Here is a 21957-nt window from a genome sequence, read left to right as displayed (position 1 = left end):
TTACATTTGCAGGAAATAATTCTGCCTGCTTCTTATTTACAGTGTCACCTGAAAATGAAAATGAGAACAGGCATTCACATGGCACTTTTGTAGCCCTCATTGCAAGGTATTTATGTTCCAGATATGCTAAACATTCATATGCCCCTTCATACTTCGGCCACCTTTCCAGAGGACATGCTTCCATGCTGCTGGCGCTCATTAAAAAAATGTGTTCATTAAATTTGTGACTCAACTCTTTGGGGAAAATTGTATGTCGCCTTCTCTATTTTACCCACATTCTGCCATATATTTCATGTTATAGCAGTCTCAGATGATGACCCAGCAGATGTTCATTTTAAGAACACTTTCACTGCAGATTTGACAAAACACAAAGGTACCAATGTGAGATTTCTAAAGATAGCTACAGCACTCAAACCAAGGTTCAAGAATCTGAAGTGCCTTCCAAAATCTAAGAGGGACGAGATGTGGAGCATGCTTTCAGACGTCTTAAAAGAGCAACACTCCAATGCGGAAACTACAGAACCTGAATCACCAAAAAAGAAAATCAACTTTCTGCCAGTGGCATCTGACTCAGGTGATGAAAGTGAACATGCGTCAGTCCGCACTGCTTTGGATTGTTATCGAGCAGAACCCATCATCAGCATGGAGATGTCCTCTGGAATGGAGGTTGAAGCATGAAAGGACATATGAATCTTTAGCACGTCTGGCACCTAAACATTTTGCAACGCCTGCTACAACAGCGCCATACAAACAACTGTTCTCACTTTCAGGTGACGTTGTAAATAAGAAGCGGGCAGCATTATCTCCCGTAAATGTAAACAAACTTGTTTGTCTGAGCGATTGGCTGAACAAGAAGTAGGACTGAGTGGAAATGTAGGCTCTAAAGTTTTACATTGTTTTATTTTTGAGTGCAGTTATTTTTTTGTACATAATTCTACATTTGTAAATTCAACTTTCATGATAAAGAGCTTGCACTACAATACTTGTATTAGATGAATTGAAAAATACTATTTATTTTGTTTTTTACAGTGAAAATATTTGTAATAAAAATAAATATTAAATGAGCACTGTAAACCTTGCATTCTGTGTTGTAATTGAAATCAATATATTTGAAAATGTAGAAAACATCCAAAAATATTTAAATAAATGATATTCTATTTTTGTTAACAGCAAAATTAATCACACGATTAATTGCTATTAATTCTTGGATGTTTTTTCTACATTTTCAAATATATTGATTTGGATTATAACAGAATACAAAGTGTACAGTACTCACTTTATATTATTATTTTTTATTACACATTTTTTTAAATTTTATTAATCGCTTGACAGCCCTAGTTGTAACTTGAATTTCAACAAAGGATGCATGAATTGAAAAATTCTGAAGACTATATCTGTGAAAACATTTTTAAAAGCAAATATAGTTTTGTAAGTTGGTCTTACAAAATGTAGACTTGAGGGGATCTAGAGAAAGGAAATCAGCTGTGATAATAAGTACTGTAATTGAAAGGCAGTAAGGCATCATAGAATTTCATATGGATAAGTCATACTGCATTATCAATATCTATAATTAGAAGTATTTTAATTTTTCATTTACAGGTATTTGTTTATGAATAATTTTACTCTTGGGAATTCACATTAAAATGAAGACTGCTCGGAACACATTAACATTTTAGCATGCCTCAGATCTTTGGTGCATTAAGCTACTTTGAACCTGCCTTAAACCCTGAGTAGGCTCTGTGATGAGGCATAGTGTGCAGTGGTCTGAATCTCTACCTGTGTAGAATTCTTCATAGTGCAGTCAACGCTAGTGAGTTATTCAGCAAGCAGCACAGTGGAGAAAAGGGGCATAGCCATAGGGAAATAAGATGCTGTGGGTGATCCTACAGTTATGATTATTCTGACTGACCTGCTTGTAAAGAGGACAGAAAAACAGTGTAATTCATACTACTCAAAGGTTGCTCTGTATGACAGTGGCACCCGTCACATCTAGAATGACCTGGGGAAGCCCACTCCAGATCAACAGTTTCAGCTGCTTTTGTGCCTCTCTGGGCCTATTTTTAACCCATCAGTCAGTCTCAGGCTAGAGTTCTCTGTTAAGGAAAACACATGTGAGGTAAGATGAGATTGTTTATTTAATCTTATCCAACTGAATAATGTAAACAGTCAAGTGAATAGTCCTTTTGCATTTTTATGAAGGCGCATGCATAAAAGCATGTTTACGGATCTGATCTTTTTGGTATATTGAGTACACTTTATTCACCTATGAGCTCAGGGTATTATTGTGAGCAGCGGAAGTCCACTGTGAATATCTGTGCTGTTCATCTGTGGTTGTGTTTCAAAATATCCCTCAGGGGCTAGGTTCACAAAAGGATTAGGCTCCTAAATGTCATATCATCTAGGGGCCAGAAGGGTGGGAACCATGGAATCTCTCCAGCCAGGCACCAGCTCTTGCTGCTGGAGAAGAAGGCGCTTTAGGGAAACTGCCCTCCTTCGGAGTTATTCACTCTCTTCTCTTAACAGAGAACAAGGAGCTGATCTCCCTGCTGCTTCCTCCTTATTTTAAACCTTGTTCAACAGCATGTAGGGTAATTGCACAAAATGGATTTGATGTGCATCATAGGGGAAAGGGAAGCACTTCATATTTCAACTACTGCAAAAGAAGTCAGTATGACTGTGGTTGTTTTAATTTCTCCCAGGGAGCATGGTATGCCGTATTTACCAGTAATCCTGTAAGAACCGAGTAATTTGTGTTCACAACTGCACTCTTGCTGGTGTTGGGGCTGAGAAGCAGGAACATGGCCCTTTCTGGGGGCCACTTAAGTTGCTAGAAGAGTTTGCCATTCCTTCCTCCCTTCACTCTTTAGCACCTGCAACTGTTAAGGAAAAATACAGGGGTGTCTTTTTCTCCTCACTACCCTTTCTTTCCACTTCCCCCTTGCAGACACAGTCTAGTCCTGTATGTCTAGTGTATTTAGCTTCAAAGAAAATAAAACATAGGGTAAGAATGCTGTTTGGATGCATTGTCCGATGACAATAAATGGAGGAAATATCCCAAAGTATATTTTTAGAGGCATATTCCAATCTGCAACTTGTTTTAGGAGGTTTAAAATGAATGTGCTAACTAACATTTAGAGTTTATTCCTGTATTCAGCATTCTGCTATTCTTATTAAATGTCAGAAAACAGTAACCCGTGGAAAGTTGACTCTGGTTTGATAAAAGTAAATTACCACTGCAACTGAAATTAGATCATATTTGCTAATGCTTTCCTCAGCTATGCCTTGTTGCATATCTGCTTCTGGCACATTGTTACCTAGCATGTTGATCCTAATGAACTCAGAAATTTTATGCTCAAACTCTGTGCTATTATTCAGACTTACTGAAAAAACATGTGGTTTCTGGGGCATGTCAAAGTGAAATGGGGAAATGGTATTTGTTTGAAAGAAGTGAATAGTAATTTTGGTCTCTAGACACTAAAAAATCAAAGACAAAATTGGAAAGTAGATAAAAAAAAAATTACATTGTCTTATGTCTCAAAATATAATTAGTACATGATTTGACCTCAGGGAAGGCCTTTTGCCTAAAGATTAGTATTCTGTGTGTGTTCCTTCTAGCTCATATAGACTCCGACAGATGACATTGAGTGAGCAATTGATATCTCAGTTAGTAAATCCCTTTGTATAAGGCAGTCATATTAAAGATTTAATTCATGTAGTTTAAGAACCATACCCATTTGTTCACATATGACAGAAGCCCAGATTTTCAAACCCGGATCCCTTAAATCCATATTTAGGCAGCTAAGTAAAACAGACTTAATCCTCAGGGACGCACATGTGTCTAACTTTGGTCACCCAGGTTTAAAAATGGCAACCCTATATACTATACATATTTACCTAAATTATTGGCTTCCTTGTGGTTAGACCAGTGTTGGGTGTGCAGGGGTGGAGAGGTGCACCCACCTGTGTCCCTGTATAGAGGTGAGTGCATGGAGTGCTTCCTGCACTCCCTCCAATGTATATTCAAAAAGAGTACACTTTTTCAGGAAACTCTAATGGCAAGTTTAGTGGTTGCCATTAAAGAGTTATTTTCCAACAGTTTATCATATATCTGAAATATTTCATGTTTCTATATATTTAGAGAAGGAAATAACAGAAGTATCTCAGAGTCTGAGAGTAAATATTGACTTTTAAACTGTTGTATATTTATCCTTTCTGAAATTTGCATTTTGAAGAAAAAGGAAATACAGTATAACTGCTTAATTGACCGTCTCTTAACCTAAGCTCCTGCACAGGTGGATATCCACCCTGTCCTCCGACAGCAGTGTTTATCATTCATTGCTGCCTTGCTTACCCAAATTCCTGTTTTTCTAAAGGCTTTGAATTTCTCTGAAACCACCGGAAAAACAGAATTGTATTGTATATAGTTTTCAGCTTTGCAGTTGCCAGTGTTAACAAAAAATTGCTTCACTTCCTCTGGGCTTGTCTTCACATGAAAGCTAATCAGGAATAAAATAGGGTGTGAATTTAAAGCAGATTAGCTACTGCTGCTTAATTCTATGTGTGGATGCTCTTATTCTGGAATAAGAGTGCCTCATTCCTCAATAAGAGCCTCCGTTCATGGAGTTAATCAGTAATATATATTCCAGAATAACTCCCAGTGTAGATGAGCCTGTAGTTTTATATCATTTTCTACTTCAATAGAAGACTCCTTTGGGGATCAGACAAAGGGTAAAAATACTATAGTAGGGAATACATTTGTAATTAATCAAAACTTAAGAGGGGAAGTGCTTGATTCATATTGTAAAGGAGTTATATGAACCTAAAGTTGTATCAATGATAATGTGCAAATCTGGTGGCCTCTGTTCATTTCTTCTCTCTGCAGTTCAGTATAATGTGCTCAGTTTGTTGGGGATTATAGAAGATAAGGAGAATTTTTTCTTTAAAATGGAAAATACACATTTTGGATGTTAACTTGAACCAACTGAGACTATCCTAGCAGATTTATTTTGGAAAAAAGAAAATCTTATATTTATAATATAAAGAAAGTGGTGCTTTGCTAACTCGCATTAATGAAAATTTTAAAAATATTCTACTAGGAATTGCTTTGCAAAACTCTTTTGATATGTTTGCCAAGTTATTTTTCGTACTATATTTGTAATCCTCATATGCAAAATTAATCTACAACAGGTTTTAACATTTTAAAAGCTGTTTTGACCACAGCAGTAAGAGATCTAACACTGTTTTAGAAAATATTAAAGTAGTGCTTAGCTCAACAATTGTATAGAGTTGTGTTACAACTTTTTATTTTTGTGGGGAATGTGTTTGGGTATGTGGGAGATTCAAAGTTGCAAGTGTCATTCTTGCTATGATAGAGAGAGAGGAAGGTACTTCAACATTTCTAAAGATGTTTTTGTCTCCAGAGTCACCTAATATACTCTGGAATTTTATTCCATAGTCAGATGCTGTCAACCAATAATGATTTGACCCCCAGTTCTCATATACTTCATCCTAGGCTTTATAAACTGTATTGTCTGTCCCAGAGGAAAAAAATGTGTAAGTAGTTTATAGATAGAAGAACATAAGAATGGCCCTACTGGGTCAGACCAAAGGTCCACCTAGCCCAGTATCCTATCTTCCAACATTGGCCAATGCCAGGTGCCACAGACGGAATGAACAGAGGAGGTAATCATCAAGTGATCCATCCCCTGTCACCCATTCCAAGCTTCTGGCAAACAGAGGCTAGGGTCACCATCCCTGCCCTTCCTGGCTAATAGCCATTGATGGACCTATCATCCAGGAATGTATCTAGTTCTTTTTTGAACCTTGTTCTAGTCTTGGCCTTCACAACATCCTCTGGCAAAGAGTTCCACAGATTGATTGTGCATTGTGTGAAGAAATACTTCCTTTTGTTTGTTTTAAACCTGTTGTCTATTACTTTAATTTGTTGTCCTCTAGTTCTTGTGTTATGAGAACACACCAGTCATGAAATTTGGTCTTTAATGTAGCTGGGGCTTGATCCATTAAATGTTTTAAAGATTAAGACGAAATCTTAAATAGCATCTGAAACTGACTAGGAACCAGTGGAGGGACTTGAACATAGGCCTGATGTGCTCCTTGTGGCCTAAGTCATGGAGGAGGAGTCAGGCAACCAGATTATGTACCAACTGGAGCACTGTGAGAGGCCAAGATGGCTGCATCAGGAATTCTTTAGTGACCTGAAAATCAAAAAAGGAATCCTACTGAAAAGTGGAAATATAGACATGTTGCGAAGGATGAGAATAAAAGAATAGCACTAGCACGGAGGGACAAAATCAGGAAGGCTAAGGCACCAAATGAGTTATACCTAGCAAGGAACACAAAAGGCAACAGGATGTTCTATTAATACATTAGGCGCAAGAGAAAGACAAAGGAAAGTGTACGTTCTCTACTTAGCAGGGAAGGACAGCTAATAACAGGCGAGACCAAGATGCTGTTTTGTTTAAGTCTTGACTAAAGGTTAATTGTCACAAGATGCTTAACACAATTAATATTTATGGCAAGGGGTAAGGAACACAAGTCAGAAAGAACAGGTGAAGGAATATTTAGATAAGTTAAATGTATTCAGATAGCACCTGATGAAATTCACCCGAGGGTACTTAAGGAATTACCTAAAGCAATCTTGGTACTTTGGTAGCTAGCTAAAGCAAATATCCTTGAGAATTCTTGGAGAACAGGTGAGGCCCTAGGGGACAAGAGAAGTGCAAACATAATATCTATCTTTAAAAAAAAAAGGACCCGGGGAATTATAGACCAGTCATCCTAACTTTGATACCTGGAAAGATACTGGAACAAAGTATTAAAAAATCAATTTGTAAGCACCTAGAAGTTAATAGGGTTTTAAGAAATAACCAATATGTATTTGACAAGAACAAATTGTGCCAAACCATTCTAATTTCCTTCTTTGACAGGGTTACTAGTCTAGTGGACAGGGCTGTTGTATTAATTTAGATGGAATATATGGGCTAAAGGTGTTAACATAGCCCAGTCATTGTCTAACATTAAATAGTGTCTGGGGTTTGGTATACAGAGACCTCCGCCTGCTTAGAACCATGATGCAAACACCATTAAAAGTCCTTTTAACCTTTTATTAAAGATAAAAAAGAAGGAAAAAAGAGCATTTGAATTGTTAAGCATTAAATAAGGCTTTCATTTTAACAACATTCCTTTTTCCCTTTATCTGTAGATTGTTTTTAGAAGGAAAATCCCACTATTTGACAGTCTGTTAGATGGTATAACTGTCCCTTTTGGAGAAAAGAGAAAAAGTTAGTTGAGATGGGCTGAAGCCATTGATATTGCTGCTGCTGTTAAGGTCAGATTCTGTTTCCTAAAGGACAAAACAAGACAAACATATACAAGAGGGAAGAAAAAAAGAATAGTAAAGATAGAAACGTGCAGCTTCTCCCTCTGGTATTGATTTTCATTAGATATCTCACTGCTGGAAAAACACAGGTACAGCATGTTGTCTTATAAGCCACTCTGAGACCTGGCAAACTTGTACCAGCATTGGGCTGTTTAGGGCACTGCTTTTAGCTTCCTCTTTTGAGTCACAGGCTCACAGCAGAGTTGCAAAATATACTGTCTTGGTGGGTGAACCAGACTTTTATTAGACAGAAGGAAAAAGGAGAGGGCTAGGAAAGAAAAGAAATAAGGTAGGGAAGGAAAAGAACACACTGAGAGGGGGAAAGAGGAGGTGACAAAGCTGCACATTCCAGGTGGTGTTTGGGAATTAGCCAGAGTCTGTGGAGGTGACAATGTCATCTGTGCCCCGTCTCTGGTCTGGTGTGGTCAGAACATTTCTCAGGATCAGGACGGCAAAGGCACAACATTGTCATGTTCTATCCCGGGGTCCCAGGATACTGTGGCAGAGGCCACAATGGTTGAAGATCACTTCTTTTCCCTTCTTTCAGTTGGCCAGCATCACAGTAGCCAGCTTTTTGCCCCACAAGGGGAGTGACCCCAAAAGGGGAGTGATGTGTGGAATAGCCCATCCCCTCATTATTTTGTCCACCAATTAGGCCTAATTTCTAACACACCAGTTTTTGGTCCATTAATTTCCAGTCCCACACTTGTTTACCAGGCATGATCTCAACACAGTCCTTGAATTATATAAGTAGGCCATTCTTTTTGGGACTAATTTAGTCTCTGTTTTTCTTTTGTACTGTTTCCCATCAACATCTGTTCTTAAAGGTATTGTGACATTTTATCAATTATCATTCACCTATTACAAGTGAAATTACACATAGGTTAATTTTGTAAGCCCAGTTATTACAACAGGGGGAAGGGGCAGGGGGATAACTCAGTGGTTTGAGCATTAGCCTGCTAAACCCAGGGTTGTGAGTTCAATCCTTGAGGGGGCCATTTAGGGATCTGGGGCAAAATCAGTACTTGGTCCTGCTAGTGAAGGCAGGGGGCTGGACTCAATGACCTTTCAAGGTCCCTTCCAGTTCTAGGAGATCGGATATCATTATTTATTATTATTATATATCTTAATTTTGACACAGTCCCACACAGCATTCTAATATGCAATCTAGGGAAATGTGGACTAAATTAAATTACTATAAAATGGGGTCACAACTGGTTGAAAAAATATTCTCAAAAAGTACTTATCAATGATTCACTCTCAAACTGGAAGGCATCTAGTTGGGTCCTGTAGGGGCCTGTCCTGGGTGCAGTACTTTCAATATTTTCATTAATGATTTAGATAATGCAGTCGAGAGTACACTCCTAAAATTTGCAGAGTATGCCACACTGGGAGGAGTTGCATGCACTTTGGAGGACAGAATGAGAAATTAAAGTGACTTTAATAAACTGGAGAATTGGTCTGAAATCAACAACATAAAATCAAAAAAAGACAAATGTAAATTATTGCTGAAAAGGATCTGAGGGTTACAGTGAATCCCAAATCGAATTTGAACCAACAATATAATGCAATTGCAAAAAAAGCTAATGTCATTCTGGAGAGTATTAACAGGAGTGTTGTATGGAAGACATGAGGGGTAATTGTTTGTTCTACCCTGCACTGGTGAGGCCTCAGGGAAGTAGTGTGTCCAGTTTTGGGTGCTACACTTCTAGAAAGAAGTGGATAACTTGCAGAGAGAACAGAGGAAAGCCACAAAAATAATAAAAGGTTTAGAAAACCTGACCAATGAGGAGATGTTAAAAGAACCTGGGCATATTTAGTTTTGAGGAGAAGACTCGGTGGGGACATCATAACAGCCTTCAAATATGTAAGCACTGTTATAAGGAGGATGGTGATCAGTTTTTCTCCATGTCTACTGAAGGAAGGAAAAGAAGTACTCAACAGTGTGCTCTTGTTGCCAAGAAGGCTAACGGCATTTTGGGCTGTATAAGTAGGGGCATTGCCAGCAGATCGAGGAATGTGATCGTTCCCCTTTATTTGACATTGGTGAGGCCTCATCTGGAGTACTGTGTCCAGTTTTGGGCCCCACACTACAAGAAGGATGTGGAAAAATTGGAAAGAGTCCAGCGGAGGGCAACAAAAATGATTAGGGGGGAGCACATGACTTATGAGGAGAGGCTGAGGGAACTGGGATTGTTTAGTCTCCAGAAGAGAAGAATGAGGGGGGATTTGATAGCAGCCTTCAACTACCTGAAGGGGGGTTCCAAAGAGGATGGAGCTCGGCTGTTCTCAGTGGTGACAGATGACAGAACAAGGAGCAATGGTCTCAAGTTGCAGTTGGGGAGGTCCAGGTTGGATATTAGGAAACACTATTTCACTAGGAGGGTGGTGAAGCACTGGAATGCGTTACCTAGGGAGGTGGTGGAGTCTCCTTCCTTGGAGGTTTTTAAGGCCCGGCTTGACAAAGCCCTGGCTGGGATGATTTAGTTGGGAATTGGTCCTGCTTTGAGCAGGGGGTTGGACTAGATGACCTCCTGAGGTCCCTTCTAACCCTGATATTCTATGATTCTATGATAAGTACTCATTTTAATCTTCAGCAAAGGAGATTTAGGTTAGATGTTAGGAAAAACTTTCTGATTATAAGGATAGTTAGGTACTGGAATAGGTTACTGAGGGAGATTGTGAAATTCCTGTCACTGAAATTTTTAAAGAACAGTTTGGACAGACATCTTTCAGGTATGGTCGAGGTATACTTGGTCCTGCCTCAGTGCAGGGGGCTAAACTAGATGACCTCCTAAGATCCTTTCCAGCCCTACACTTCTATGATTTAATAATTGTGTTCACATTCAGTTTCAGATATACTCATTTGCAGTATTCCAGCCTATAGGTGATAAATGCATAGATCACCATGCCCAAGTTTTCGTCCAGGAGGGAGGGGCAAAGGCTTCTAGCAAGCTGAAGGTGAAAGAAGGCATTTTCAGAAACTGTTGTTACTTGGTCATCCATGCATAGTGAGGAGTCAGACAGGCTCCAAAGGTTTCATACCAGTTTAACAATTGGGGTTGTATGCCGTAAGTGGAAGGTGGGGACAAAAAATATCTCAGCTAGTTCATCATAGTGTTTCCCCCTTTCCAATAGAATTGGTTTGGTCTTTTCTGGGTTCAGTTTGAATCAGCTTCTCTTCATTCAGGAGCTGGTCCCTCCTAGTCATTCTGTAAGTTTAATAGTGGTAGTGGTTGTATCAGTGGTGAATGAGTTATATATGAGTGTGTCATATGTATGTTGCTGACATTTGAGCCAATCATGTCTCACTCTCTCCCAATAGTCTCATGTAGATATTAATAAGGGGGGATAAATATGAATATTTAAAATGTATTTACACTTGTAGCGTAGTAGATGCCTTTATGAATTATAAATAGGGCTGTCAATTAATTGCAGTTAACTCACGTGATTAACTCAAAAAAAAATCATGATTTAAAAAAAATAATCATGATTAATCACAGTTTTAATCACAGTTTTAAACAACAAAACACAAATTGAAATTTATTAAATATTTTAGATGTTTTTCTACATTTTCAAATATATTGATTTCAGTTACAACACAGGATACAAATTGTACAGTACTCACCTTATTTTTATTACAAATATTTGCACTGTAAAATGATTTTTAAAAATACTATTTTTCAGTTCGCCCCTACAAGTACCACAGTGCAATCTCTTTATCATGAAAGCGCAACTTACAAATGTAGATTTTTTTTATTTATTTTTTTTTACATAATTGCACTCTCTGACATTCTGTACCTCGGGGGAACACCCTACACCTCCATGTTCATCCTTATAAAATGATTGTGTGGTATCCAATACAAAGTTTGTCATGTCAGGTGTCTTTGGAAGGCTTATGATGCACTGAGCATTGTTGTTATAGTGATGTTATAGTAATTCTTGTTACAGTGATATTATAGGTTATAATTTCATGTGTATAGTTATGAGGCTGAAAATGTATCCTCATGGCTTAAAGCAAGCCCAGGCAATAACTCTCCAAAAGCAGAGGGGCAGTTCATGCCTCATCAGGACATGTATGGGAGAAACCCAGCCCAGCCTCACAGGAACAAAGGACACTGGCCTAGGCAACAACAAAGGATCTGTTGGACTCTTGAGTGTGTCACCCCCCTTTCTTTGGTCAGTTTGGGACTGCAATGAGGTAATGCTCACCTGACTCTGAAGGGGGGGGGGGAGGCAAACCCAAGAAGGAAGAAAGGACATGATGAAAGGGAGAGACATTTGCCATGCTCTTCCTCTCTCTTCCACCTAACATCTACAGACACCATCACCACCAAGCGACTGAAGGGCCCACCAAAGGGGAGAGCCTAGCTGAAGGGCAACCAGCCAGCCTGTGGTGAGAAGCATCTAAGTTTTTAAGGGCATTAAAAGTGTTAAGATCAGCTTAGAATGCATTTTGCTTTTATTTCATTTGACTAAATCTGACTTGTTATGCTTTGACTTAAAATCACTTAAAATCTATCTTTGTAGTTAATAAATCTGTTTGTTTATTCTACCTGAAGCAGTGTGTTTGGTTTGAAGCATGTTAGAGATTCCTCTTGGGATAACAAGCCTGGTACATAGCAATCTCTTTGTTAAATTGACGAACTCATATAAGCTTGCAGCGTCCAGCGGGCATAACTGGACACTGAAAGATGGAGGTACCTAGGGTCATCTCTGGGGCCGGAGATATTGGCTAGTGTCATTTGATTGCACAATCCAAGGAGCAGCTTACATGCCAGAGGCTGTGTGTGAACAGCCTAGGAGTGGAGATTCTCACAGCAGAGCAGGGTAAGGCTGGCTCCCAGAGTCAAGGATTGCAGGACCTAGCAGATTACCAGTCAGATAACACCAGAGGGGAACATCACACACTCAAAAACAAAACAATGTAAAACTTTAGCACCTACAAGTCCACTTAGTCCTACTTCTTGTTCAGCCAACTGCTAAGAGAAACAAATTTGTTTACATTTACGGGAGATAATGCTACACACTTATTTACAATGTCACTTGAAAGTGAGAATTGACATTCGCATGACTTTTGTAGTCAACATTGCAAGGTATTTATGTGCCAAATATGCTAAACATTTGTATGCCCCTTCATGCTTTGGCCACCATTCCAGAGGACATGTTTCCATGCTGATGATGCTCATTAAAAAAATAATGCATTAATTAAATTTGTGAATGAACTTCTTGGGAGAGAATTGTATGTCTCCTGCTCTGTGTTTTACCTACATTCTGCCATATATTTCATGTTATAGCAGTCTCAGATGATGACCCAGTGTGCTGTTCGTTTTAACGACACTTTCACTGCAGATTTGACAAAACACAAAGAAGGTACCAATGTGAGATTTCTAAAGATAGCTATAGCAGTCAATCCAGGATTTAAGAATCTGAAGTGCCTTCCAAAATCCAGTCAGAACAGGGTGTGGACCATGCTTTCAGAAGTTTTAAAAAAGCAACACTCCGATGCAGAAACTACAGAACCCAAACCACCAAAAAGGAAAATCAACCTTGTGCCTGTGGCATCTGACTCAGATGATGAAATATGAATCTGCACTGCTTTGGATCGTTATCGAGCAGAACCCATCATCAGCATGGACGCATGTCCTCTGGAATGGTGGTTGAAGCATGAAGGGACATATGAATCTTTAGCGCATCTGGCACATAAATATCTTGCAATGCTGGCTACAACAGTGCCATGAGGATGCCTGTTTTCACTTTCAAGTGACATTGTAAACAAGAAGCGGGCAGTATTATCTCCTGCAAATGTAAACTAACTTGTTTGAGCGATTGGCTGAACAAGGAATCGGAGTGAGTGGACTTATAGGCTCTAAAGTTTTACATTGTTTTATTTTTGAATGCTGTTATTGTTTGTACATAATTTGTAAGTTCAACTTTCATGATAAAGAGATTGCACTACAGTACTTGTATTAAGTGAATTGAAAAATACTATTTTATTTTTTCAGTGCAAATTTTTATAATAAAAATAACTATAAAGTGAGCTCTGTACACTTTGTATTCTGTGTTGTAATTGAAATCAATGTATTTGAAAATGTGAAAAACATCCAAAAGTATTTGTATAAATACTATTCTATTAGAATAAATAGTATTCTATTATTGTTTAACAGCGTGATTAATCACGATTAATTTTTTTAATCACTTGACAGCCGTAATTATAAGTGTATTTTATTTAAAAGTTTAAAGGATATCCTTCTCCCATGCTGTACTGTACACCAAGGCAAGTATCAATTTCATGTTTATTTCTATGATCTCATGAAAACTTTTTGGGACTGCAATCTTCCCAACCATGATTAATTATATTAATTCAGACATTAATGGGGTGAAATCTGATTGTCAACTGTGCTGGCCTTTTTAGCTAGATTAAACATATGCATCTATATTCCTGCCAATATCTCTCTTTAACAGTTAAAAGTTTATTTGAAAACACTAATAAAATGAATTTATTAAATATAAATTGAAATAATTGTGTGGCCTCTTATAGTATGCTAAGCGATTTAAAGTCTGTCCTAATCCTCATTGACAATTATTATTGTACAATAAAAGGGATTACTGTTATTTAGAGTCAGTAAAAGAAGTGTGCAGACAAGAGCAATTAACTGCATATCTTTAGCTAATGAAAATGGAAAGAAAAAAAGCTAACTTGTCATAATTGCTTGGAATGAGAGCTCAGAATCTATGTTGTGACAGATTTAAAGGTCACTGAATTAAATGTTTGAGTGTGGTAGAAACATGATGGAGATCTCTTTTGACACTTTGACAGAAAAAACTACAATTAATTAAGTGATAATTTATATGTATTTTAAATGGCTTTCCCATTTCTAAGCTAATTTTATGGAAGCAGCCTATTAGCAATTTAAAGAAATCAGAGAAGTATGCTTTTTTCAGCAAGATGTGGGTGTTTGGTAAGTGCTACCTGCAATTATAAAAATTACATAGCTTCACATCTTTTTTTATTCCCTCAGAATCTGGAATAGACTAATAGGCACAGGAACACAGATTATGGTACTTAGCAAAGAGCACAACTTGTTATCCTTTCTATATGGTGATAACATAAAGAATTTTTGAGCTGGTATTTATTGGTTTAGTATTAGGCATTAACTTTTCTGTATACAAATATGTGACCTGCGACTATTTATAGAATTGTGCCACTAAACTACATTTAGAAGTGTATGCTGTTTAATATTTATATAACTGTAAAATGGAGAAGCCACAGTCAGAAATGAGGCCCTGTTGTGTAAACAAATATGAAGATATCTTCTCTGTCCTGAAGGGTTTGCAATCTAAGGCCCAGAGTTTAAAAAATGGGATCTTAAAAATTAAGGCTCTTAAATCCTAATTCAGACACCTAAACAACTATCATGATTTTTTCAAAAGTGCTGAGCACCCAGAAACACCCACTGACATCAGTGGAAACTGCTGGGTTCTCATTACTTTCAAGAATTGGGCCTTTCATTCAGGAGCTTAACTTTAGGATCCTGTTTTTGGAAATTTTGGGCCAAGACTCATTTACATTCCACAGCATTGTGACCAAGTTGAGTAAAGTTTAAATCTGAAAGATCACAGTTCAGCAGGTATTTATTTTACAGTTCATATCTACATTTTGAGGATATCGGATTCCTCGATTTCAAATTGTTGTTAATGTATGTTTTAGCATTAAAATTGCAGAGGGAAAGGGTCTGGGAGTGCTCAACATGAACAAGTGCTAAGTGATTAAGCATTTTTGTACTGAACAGAACAAAAGCTTAAAACCAAAAAACCCTAAACTGAAATATAATATTTATATAAATAAATTGCTATTCCTTTGTCAGAGACAAGCAATACTAGAATAACTGCAGACAGCAGATAGGTGCCTGATGCTCAGGCTCCAGTCCTGCAAACACTTAGGCACTTGCTTAACTTTATGAATATGAGTAGTCCCATTATTTTCTGATCAAGGATATGTTCAGTCATGAAGGAAAAATAATTCCACCTGGTTCATGTATAGTGAGCTGTTTTCACTGAAAATGTTTTTTAGTTTGCTAGATTTTGGCAAGAGTCTTACACCTTTTCAGTAAGTGATTAAAGTGGGAGTAAAATGTTCAAGAGATGTCTACTGTGGCAAAATATCTAGAAGAGTAGTTAATAGCCTATGTTTTTTTAAGATTGGAGACACCTTTTGTATTTGTGTCTTTTAACAACAAAGAGTGCATTTGGGGTAAAATAATGGAAAGTATAGGAGACACAGCTCAGCAGTTCACTATAATTAATAATGAAAAAAGCAGTTGTAAAGATTGAAAAGTAAGACACACAGATTGTGTCTTGCATCTTAATGGCATGTTATTGATATAATGGTGGGAAGTTCAGAGAATGTATCTCAGAAAGAGATGGCTCATTTCTTCAGCTAACTGATCATAAACGAGTATCTCTGGTTGAATGGTCTAAGAACACAATAAATGTAAAACCAACATTTTCAAACTCGGATGCCCACAGTTACATATCTGCATGTTTACTTAGGCACCTAAATAAACCTCCTGAGATTTAGAGGTGCGGTAACTACTATTAATTTTAAATAAATGCTATAATGACGGAGACTATGAAGTTTAATTTTCATTTCGTGTCCCTAGTCCAGTTATCAAAGTATCTGGAGTTGCCCTCACCAATTACATTGAGAAGACATATCTAAGAAGTTTAGAGCTTAACCTGCAGTTGAAAATGCCGAATCTGCAATTCTCAAGGAAATCATGAGCCATATGTTACCCTGAGTCATACACATGCAAACTTATTTCGTCAGTGGGGATGAACCTATGTGTGTAACTGTGGCAATACTTTACCTCATTACATTTTGTTCTCAGAGCAATCATTTACTAATCGAGATAAAGGAGAAATCATGACCAATCATGTCTCAGCGAAACACCAACTCAGGCCTGGTCTACACTACGACTTTAATTCGGTTTTATCAGCGTTAATTCGAATTTACTCTGCAACCGTCCACACAACGACGCCATTTATTTCGAAATAAAGGGCCCTTTAAATCAATTTCTGTACTCCACCCCGACGAGCGGAGTAGCGCCAAAATCGATTTTAACATTTCGAATTAGGGATAGTGTGGCCGCAATTCGATGGTATTGGCCTCCGGGAGCTATCCCACAGTGCATCATTGTGACCGCTCTGGACAGCACTCTCAGCTCGGATGCACTGGCCAGGTAGACAGGAAAAGCCCTGCGAACATTTGAATTTCATTTCCTGTTTGCCCAGCGTGGAGAGCACAGGTGACCACAGATAGCTCATCAGCACAGGTAACCATGCAGGCCGATAATCGAAAAAGAGCACCAGCATGGACCGTGAGGGAGGTACTGGATCTGATCGCTATATGGGGAGAGGATTCAGTGCTAGCAGAACTTTGTTCTAAAAGACGAAATGCCAAAACTTTTGAAAAAATCTCCAAGGGCATGATGGAGAGAGGCCACAATAGGGACTCAGATCAGTGCCGTGTGAAAGTCAAGGAGCTCAGACAAGCCTATCAAAAAACAAAGGAGGCAAACGGTCGCTCTGGGTCAGAGCCGCGGACATGCCGCTTCTACGCCGAGCTGCATGCAATTCTAGGGGGGGCAGCCACCACTACCCCACCTGTGATCATGGATTCCAGGTCGGGGATAGTCTCATCAGCTACACCTGAGGATTCTGCCGATGGGGGAGAGGAGGAGGAGGAGGAGGAGGAGGATGAGCTTGCAGAGAGCACACAGCACTCCGTTCTCCCCAACAGCCAGGATCTTTTTCTCAGCCTGACTGAAGTACCCTCCCAAGCCAGTATCCAAGACCCTGACCCCATGGAAGGGACCTCAGGTGAGTTTACCTTTTAAAATATAAAACTTGTTTTAAAAGCAAACGGTTTTTAATGATTACTTTGCCCTGAGGACTTGGGATGCATTCGCGGTCAGTTCAGCTACTGGAAAAGTCTGTTAACGTGTCTGGGGATGGAGCGGAAATCCTCCAGGGACATCTCCATGAAGCTCTCCTGGAGGTACTCCAAAAGCCTTGCCACAAGGTTTCTGGGCAGTGCATCCTTATTCCGTCCTCCATGGTAGGACACTTGACCACGCCATGCTTGCAGCAAGTAATCTGGTATCATTGCCTGACAAAGCCTGGCAGCATATGGTCCCGGTGTTTGCTGGCCGTTCTTTATCTTGTTGTGTAATCCTCAGGAGAGTGATATCACTCATGGTAACCTGGTTGAAATACGGGAACTTAATTAAGGTGACAGAGGTGGCCGTTCCTACTGGGCTGTTTGCCTATGGCTGAAAATAAATCCTTCCCTGCAGTTAGCCAAGCGCAGATTGGAAATTGGCCCTGAGCTTTTCGCGTTTGGCTAGCAGGGATCTTCCCTGTTACCAGCCACGCGGTGGGGGGAGGGGTACCGTGATCATCCCAGAGAATTTATGGCAGGAGGGGGGGGTTAGTTTGGTTCCTGCAGGGATCTTCCCTGATACCAGCCACGCGGTTGGGGGAGGGGTACAGCGATCATCCCAGAGAATTCATGGCGGGGGGGGGTGGTTAGTTTGTTTTCTGCTGCTGCTGAATGTTAACAGAAAAACCGCAGCATTCTATGGGCTTTGCTTGGTATGTGGGAAAGGAGGGCGCAGAAGCCATAAGACAATAGCTTACCATGGCCGCATGCAAGCCGAATTCTGTTTCCCGGACCTGTGATCTCTAGCAGCAAAGCCACAGGCACTCAGTATTAAGAGGCAAAATGCGACCTTGCACAGAAATCACATGTGCTATGTAATGTGAATAGTGTTGGTCACCGTGAAAGAGTATAAGCATTGTTCTGCAAAATGTATCTTTTTAAACAATTCTCTCTTTTTTCCCCTCCCTACAGCAGCTGCAAATTCCTCAAGCCTCCCTCCTCCATCCCGAAGGCTATCACAGATAAGGCGTCGTAAAAAGAAGATGTGAGACGAGATGTTTGCAGAAATTATGGAATCCAGCTGCAGTGACAGAGCTCATCTGAATGAGTGGAAGGAAACGGTTTCAAAGTATAGGAAAGAAGCCAGTGAACGTGAGGACAGGAGGGACCAATGTGAGGACATGAGGGACCAACGTGAGGACAGGAGGGACCAACGTGAGGAGAGGAGAGACGCTCGAGATGAGAGGTGGCGGCAGGAAGATCAGAGGAGGCAGGATGCAACGCTGGGGCTGCTGCGTGAGCAAACAGACATGCTCCGGCGTCTGGTGGAGCTTCAGGAACGGCTGCAGGAAAACAGACTGCCGCTACAGCCCCTGTACCCCCCTCCCCCCTCCCCATGTTCCATGTCCTCCTCACCCAGACGTGTAAGAACGCGGGGGGGGGGGAGGCTCCGTACACCTTCCCATTCCACCCCAGTGGACAGCCCAAGCAAAAGGCTGTCATTTTTTAAACCTTTTTTTAGTGGCCTTTTCCTTCCCACCGATCCTCCTCCCAAATCCCACCCGGGTTCCCTCCCTCTTTTTCTAATCTATTAATAAAGAATAAATGATTTTTAAATGATAGTGACTTTATTTGGTTTGAAAGCAAGCTGGGGGAAGGGGAAGGGTGGGTTCCTTACAGAAAATGAGTCAATAAAGGGGGCAAAAAGAAGAACAGGAGTACTTGTGGCACCTTAGAGACTAACAAATTTATTAGAGCATAAGCTTTCGTGGACTACAGCCCACTTCTTCGGATGCATATAGAATGGAACATATATTGAGGAGATATATATACACACATACAGAGAGCATAAACAGGTGGGAGTTGTCTTACCAACTCTGAGAGGCCAATTAATTAAGAGAAAAAAAACTTTTGAAGTGATAATCAAGCTAGCCCAGTACAGACAGTTTGATAATAAGTGTGAGAATACTTACAAGGGGAGATAGAGTCAATGTTTGTAATGGCTCAGCCATTCCCAGTCCTTATTCAAACCGGAGTTGATTGTGTCTAGTTTGCATATCAATTAGTCCACGAAAGCTTATGCTCTAATAAATTTGTTAGTCTCTAAGGTGCCACAAGTACTCCTGTTCTTCTTTTTGCGGATACAGACTAACACGGCTGTTACTCTGAAATAAAGGGGGCAGGTTTTCATGAAGGAGAAACAAACAGATATTTCACACTGTAGCCTGGCCAGTCATGAAACTGGTTTTCAAAGCTTCTCTGATGCACAGCGCTTCCTGGTGTGCTCTTCTAATTGCCCTGGTGTCTGGCTGCGCGTAATCAGCAGCCAGGCGATTTGCCTCAGCCTCCCACCCAGCCATAAAGGTCTCCCCCTTATTTTCACAGAGATTGTGGAGCACGCAGCAAGCAGAAATAACAATGGGGAGATTTCTTTGGCTGAGGTCAGAGCGAGTCAATAATGAATGCCAGCGACCTTTTAAACGGCCAAATGCACATTCTACCACCATTCTGCACTTGCTCAGCCTGTAGTTGAACAGCTCCTGACTCCTGTCCAGGCTGCCTGTGTACGGCTTCATGAGCCATGGCATTAAGGGGTAGGCTGGGTCCCCAAGAATAACTATTGGCATTTCAACATCCCCAACGGTTATTTTCTGGTCCGGAAAGTAAGTCCTTTGCTGCAGCCCTTTAAACAGAGTAGTGTTCCTGAAGACGCGAGCGTCATGAACCCTTCCTGCCCAGCCCGCGTTGATGTTGGTGAAACGTCCCTTGTGTTCCACAAGTGCTTGCAGCACCATTGAAAAGTACCCCTTGCGGTTTATGTACTCGGTGGCTTGGTACTCCGGTGCCAAGATAGGGATATGGGTTCCATCTATCGCCCCACCACAGTTAGGGAATCCCATTGCAGCAAAGCCATCCACTATGGCCTGCACATTTCCCAGAGTCACTAACTTTCGTAGCAGCACCTGAGTGATTGCTTTGGCTACTTGCATCACAGCAGCCCCCACAGTAGATTTGCCCACTCCAAATTGATTCCCAACTGACCGGTAGCTGTCTGGCGTTGCAAGCTTCCACAGGGCTATCGCCATGCGCTTCTCAACTGTGAGGGCTGCTCTCATCTTGGTATTCTGGCGTTTCAGAGCAGGGGACAGCAAGTCACAAAGTTCCATGAAAGTGCCCTTACGCGTGCGAAAGTTCCGCAGCCACTGGGAATCATCCCACACCTGCAACACTATGCGGTCCCACCAGTCTGTGCTTGTTTCCCTTGCCCAGAATCGGCGTTCCATGGATAGAACCTGCCCCATTAACAACATGATCTCCAAAGCACCGGGGCCCGTGGTTTCACAGAATTCTGTGTCCATGTCCATGTCCTCATCATGCTTGTCGCTGCGCTGCCGCCACCGCTGCCTCCTTGCCTCGTTTTTCTGGTCCTGGCTCAGCATAAACTCCACGAGAATGCGCGAGGTGTTTACAATGTTCATGACTGCTGTCTTGAGCTGAGCGGGCTCCATGCTTGCCGTGGTATGGAGTCTGCAGTGTTCACCCAGGAAAAAAGGCGCGAAATGGTTGTCTGCCGTCCGTTGCTTTCATGCAGGGAGGGAGGGAGGGAGGGAGGAGGTGAGGCTGTACCCAGAACCACCTGCGACGATGTTTTTTGTCCCATCAGGCACTGGGATCTCAACCCAGAATTCCAATGGCCGCGGGAGACTGTGGGAACTATGGGATAGCTATGGGATAGCTACCCACAGTGCAACGCTGCAGAAATCGACGCTAGCCCTGGTACTTGGACGCACACCGCCGAATTAATGTGCTTAGTGTGGCCGCATACATTTCGACTTTATACAATCTGTTTCCCAAATTCAAATTATATAAATTCGGATTAATCCCGTAGTGTAGACATACCCTCAGAAACACCTTTATAAGCCTCAAACGCTCCAATAGAAAGTATCATAGAAACAAAGGGGCCTTGCAAGGATTTATGACCAAAATAATTGTGCAATTATGTCATTCAGTAGTTCAAGAATCCTTGAAGAAAGTGCTGAATGTAGCATTGAGGAAACTACCATTTTTAATAACTAGAGGTATTCAAGAGTAGATTAGTTATGAAATTAAGAGATTCAGAGTAAAGGGAAACTCTGGATAGGGGATGGATTGGAGGACCAAGGAGATCTTTTCCAGCACTATCTCCTGTAACTCTGTTTTATAATATAGATGTAATCTAATTCCTATCAAAATTACATACGCTTCATATAATTGTACCAGATATTTTGAAGGGAAATTACTGGAATATACTTTAAAATACTTCTTTCACACTGCAGCATGAAAATCAAACTTTCTGAATTTAAAAGGTGATTTTCACAAAAGAAAATCAGTGGTCATAAATTGAAAGAAATTCAGTAATCTATCTAACCTAAATAAACTAATAACAGTAATGGTGATGACAGTTTTGTGGGACACATCCCCATTTGGAAATAATTTTAATTAGAAATTATGGTTACCAAAGGTGAAATAGGAATGCTAGAGAACACCCTAAAAAACCAGTGTTGGTATGCAAAGAGCTGAGTTCTGCAAGTGGGCTGCATTGTACAAAGGTTGGAGGGTTTTTTAAGTTTATTCA

General features: G+C 40.3%; 1 protein-coding gene and 1 long non-coding RNA gene across 2 annotated transcripts in view; both read left to right on the top strand.

Moving 5' to 3' along the window:
* The window catches only part of DYNC2H1 (dynein cytoplasmic 2 heavy chain 1), a 392465-nt gene that overhangs the window by 355375 nt on the left and 15133 nt on the right, over positions 1 to 21957 (top strand). The gene's annotated exons all lie outside the window — the stretch shown is intronic.
* LOC128829991 (uncharacterized) lies at positions 17243 to 18962 on the top strand. The gene is made up of 2 exons (XR_008443520.1): positions 17243 to 17281; positions 18315 to 18962. It is a non-coding gene; the product is annotated as an uncharacterized LOC128829991 (long non-coding RNA).

The sequence above is a fragment of the Malaclemys terrapin genome, chromosome 1 (assembly GCF_027887155.1).
Source record: "Malaclemys terrapin pileata isolate rMalTer1 chromosome 1, rMalTer1.hap1, whole genome shotgun sequence".
Taxonomy (NCBI): Eukaryota; Metazoa; Chordata; order Testudines; family Emydidae; genus Malaclemys; species Malaclemys terrapin.
The sequence above is the reverse complement of the archived record's forward strand: the minus strand, read 5'-3'. Positions and strand labels throughout refer to the sequence as shown.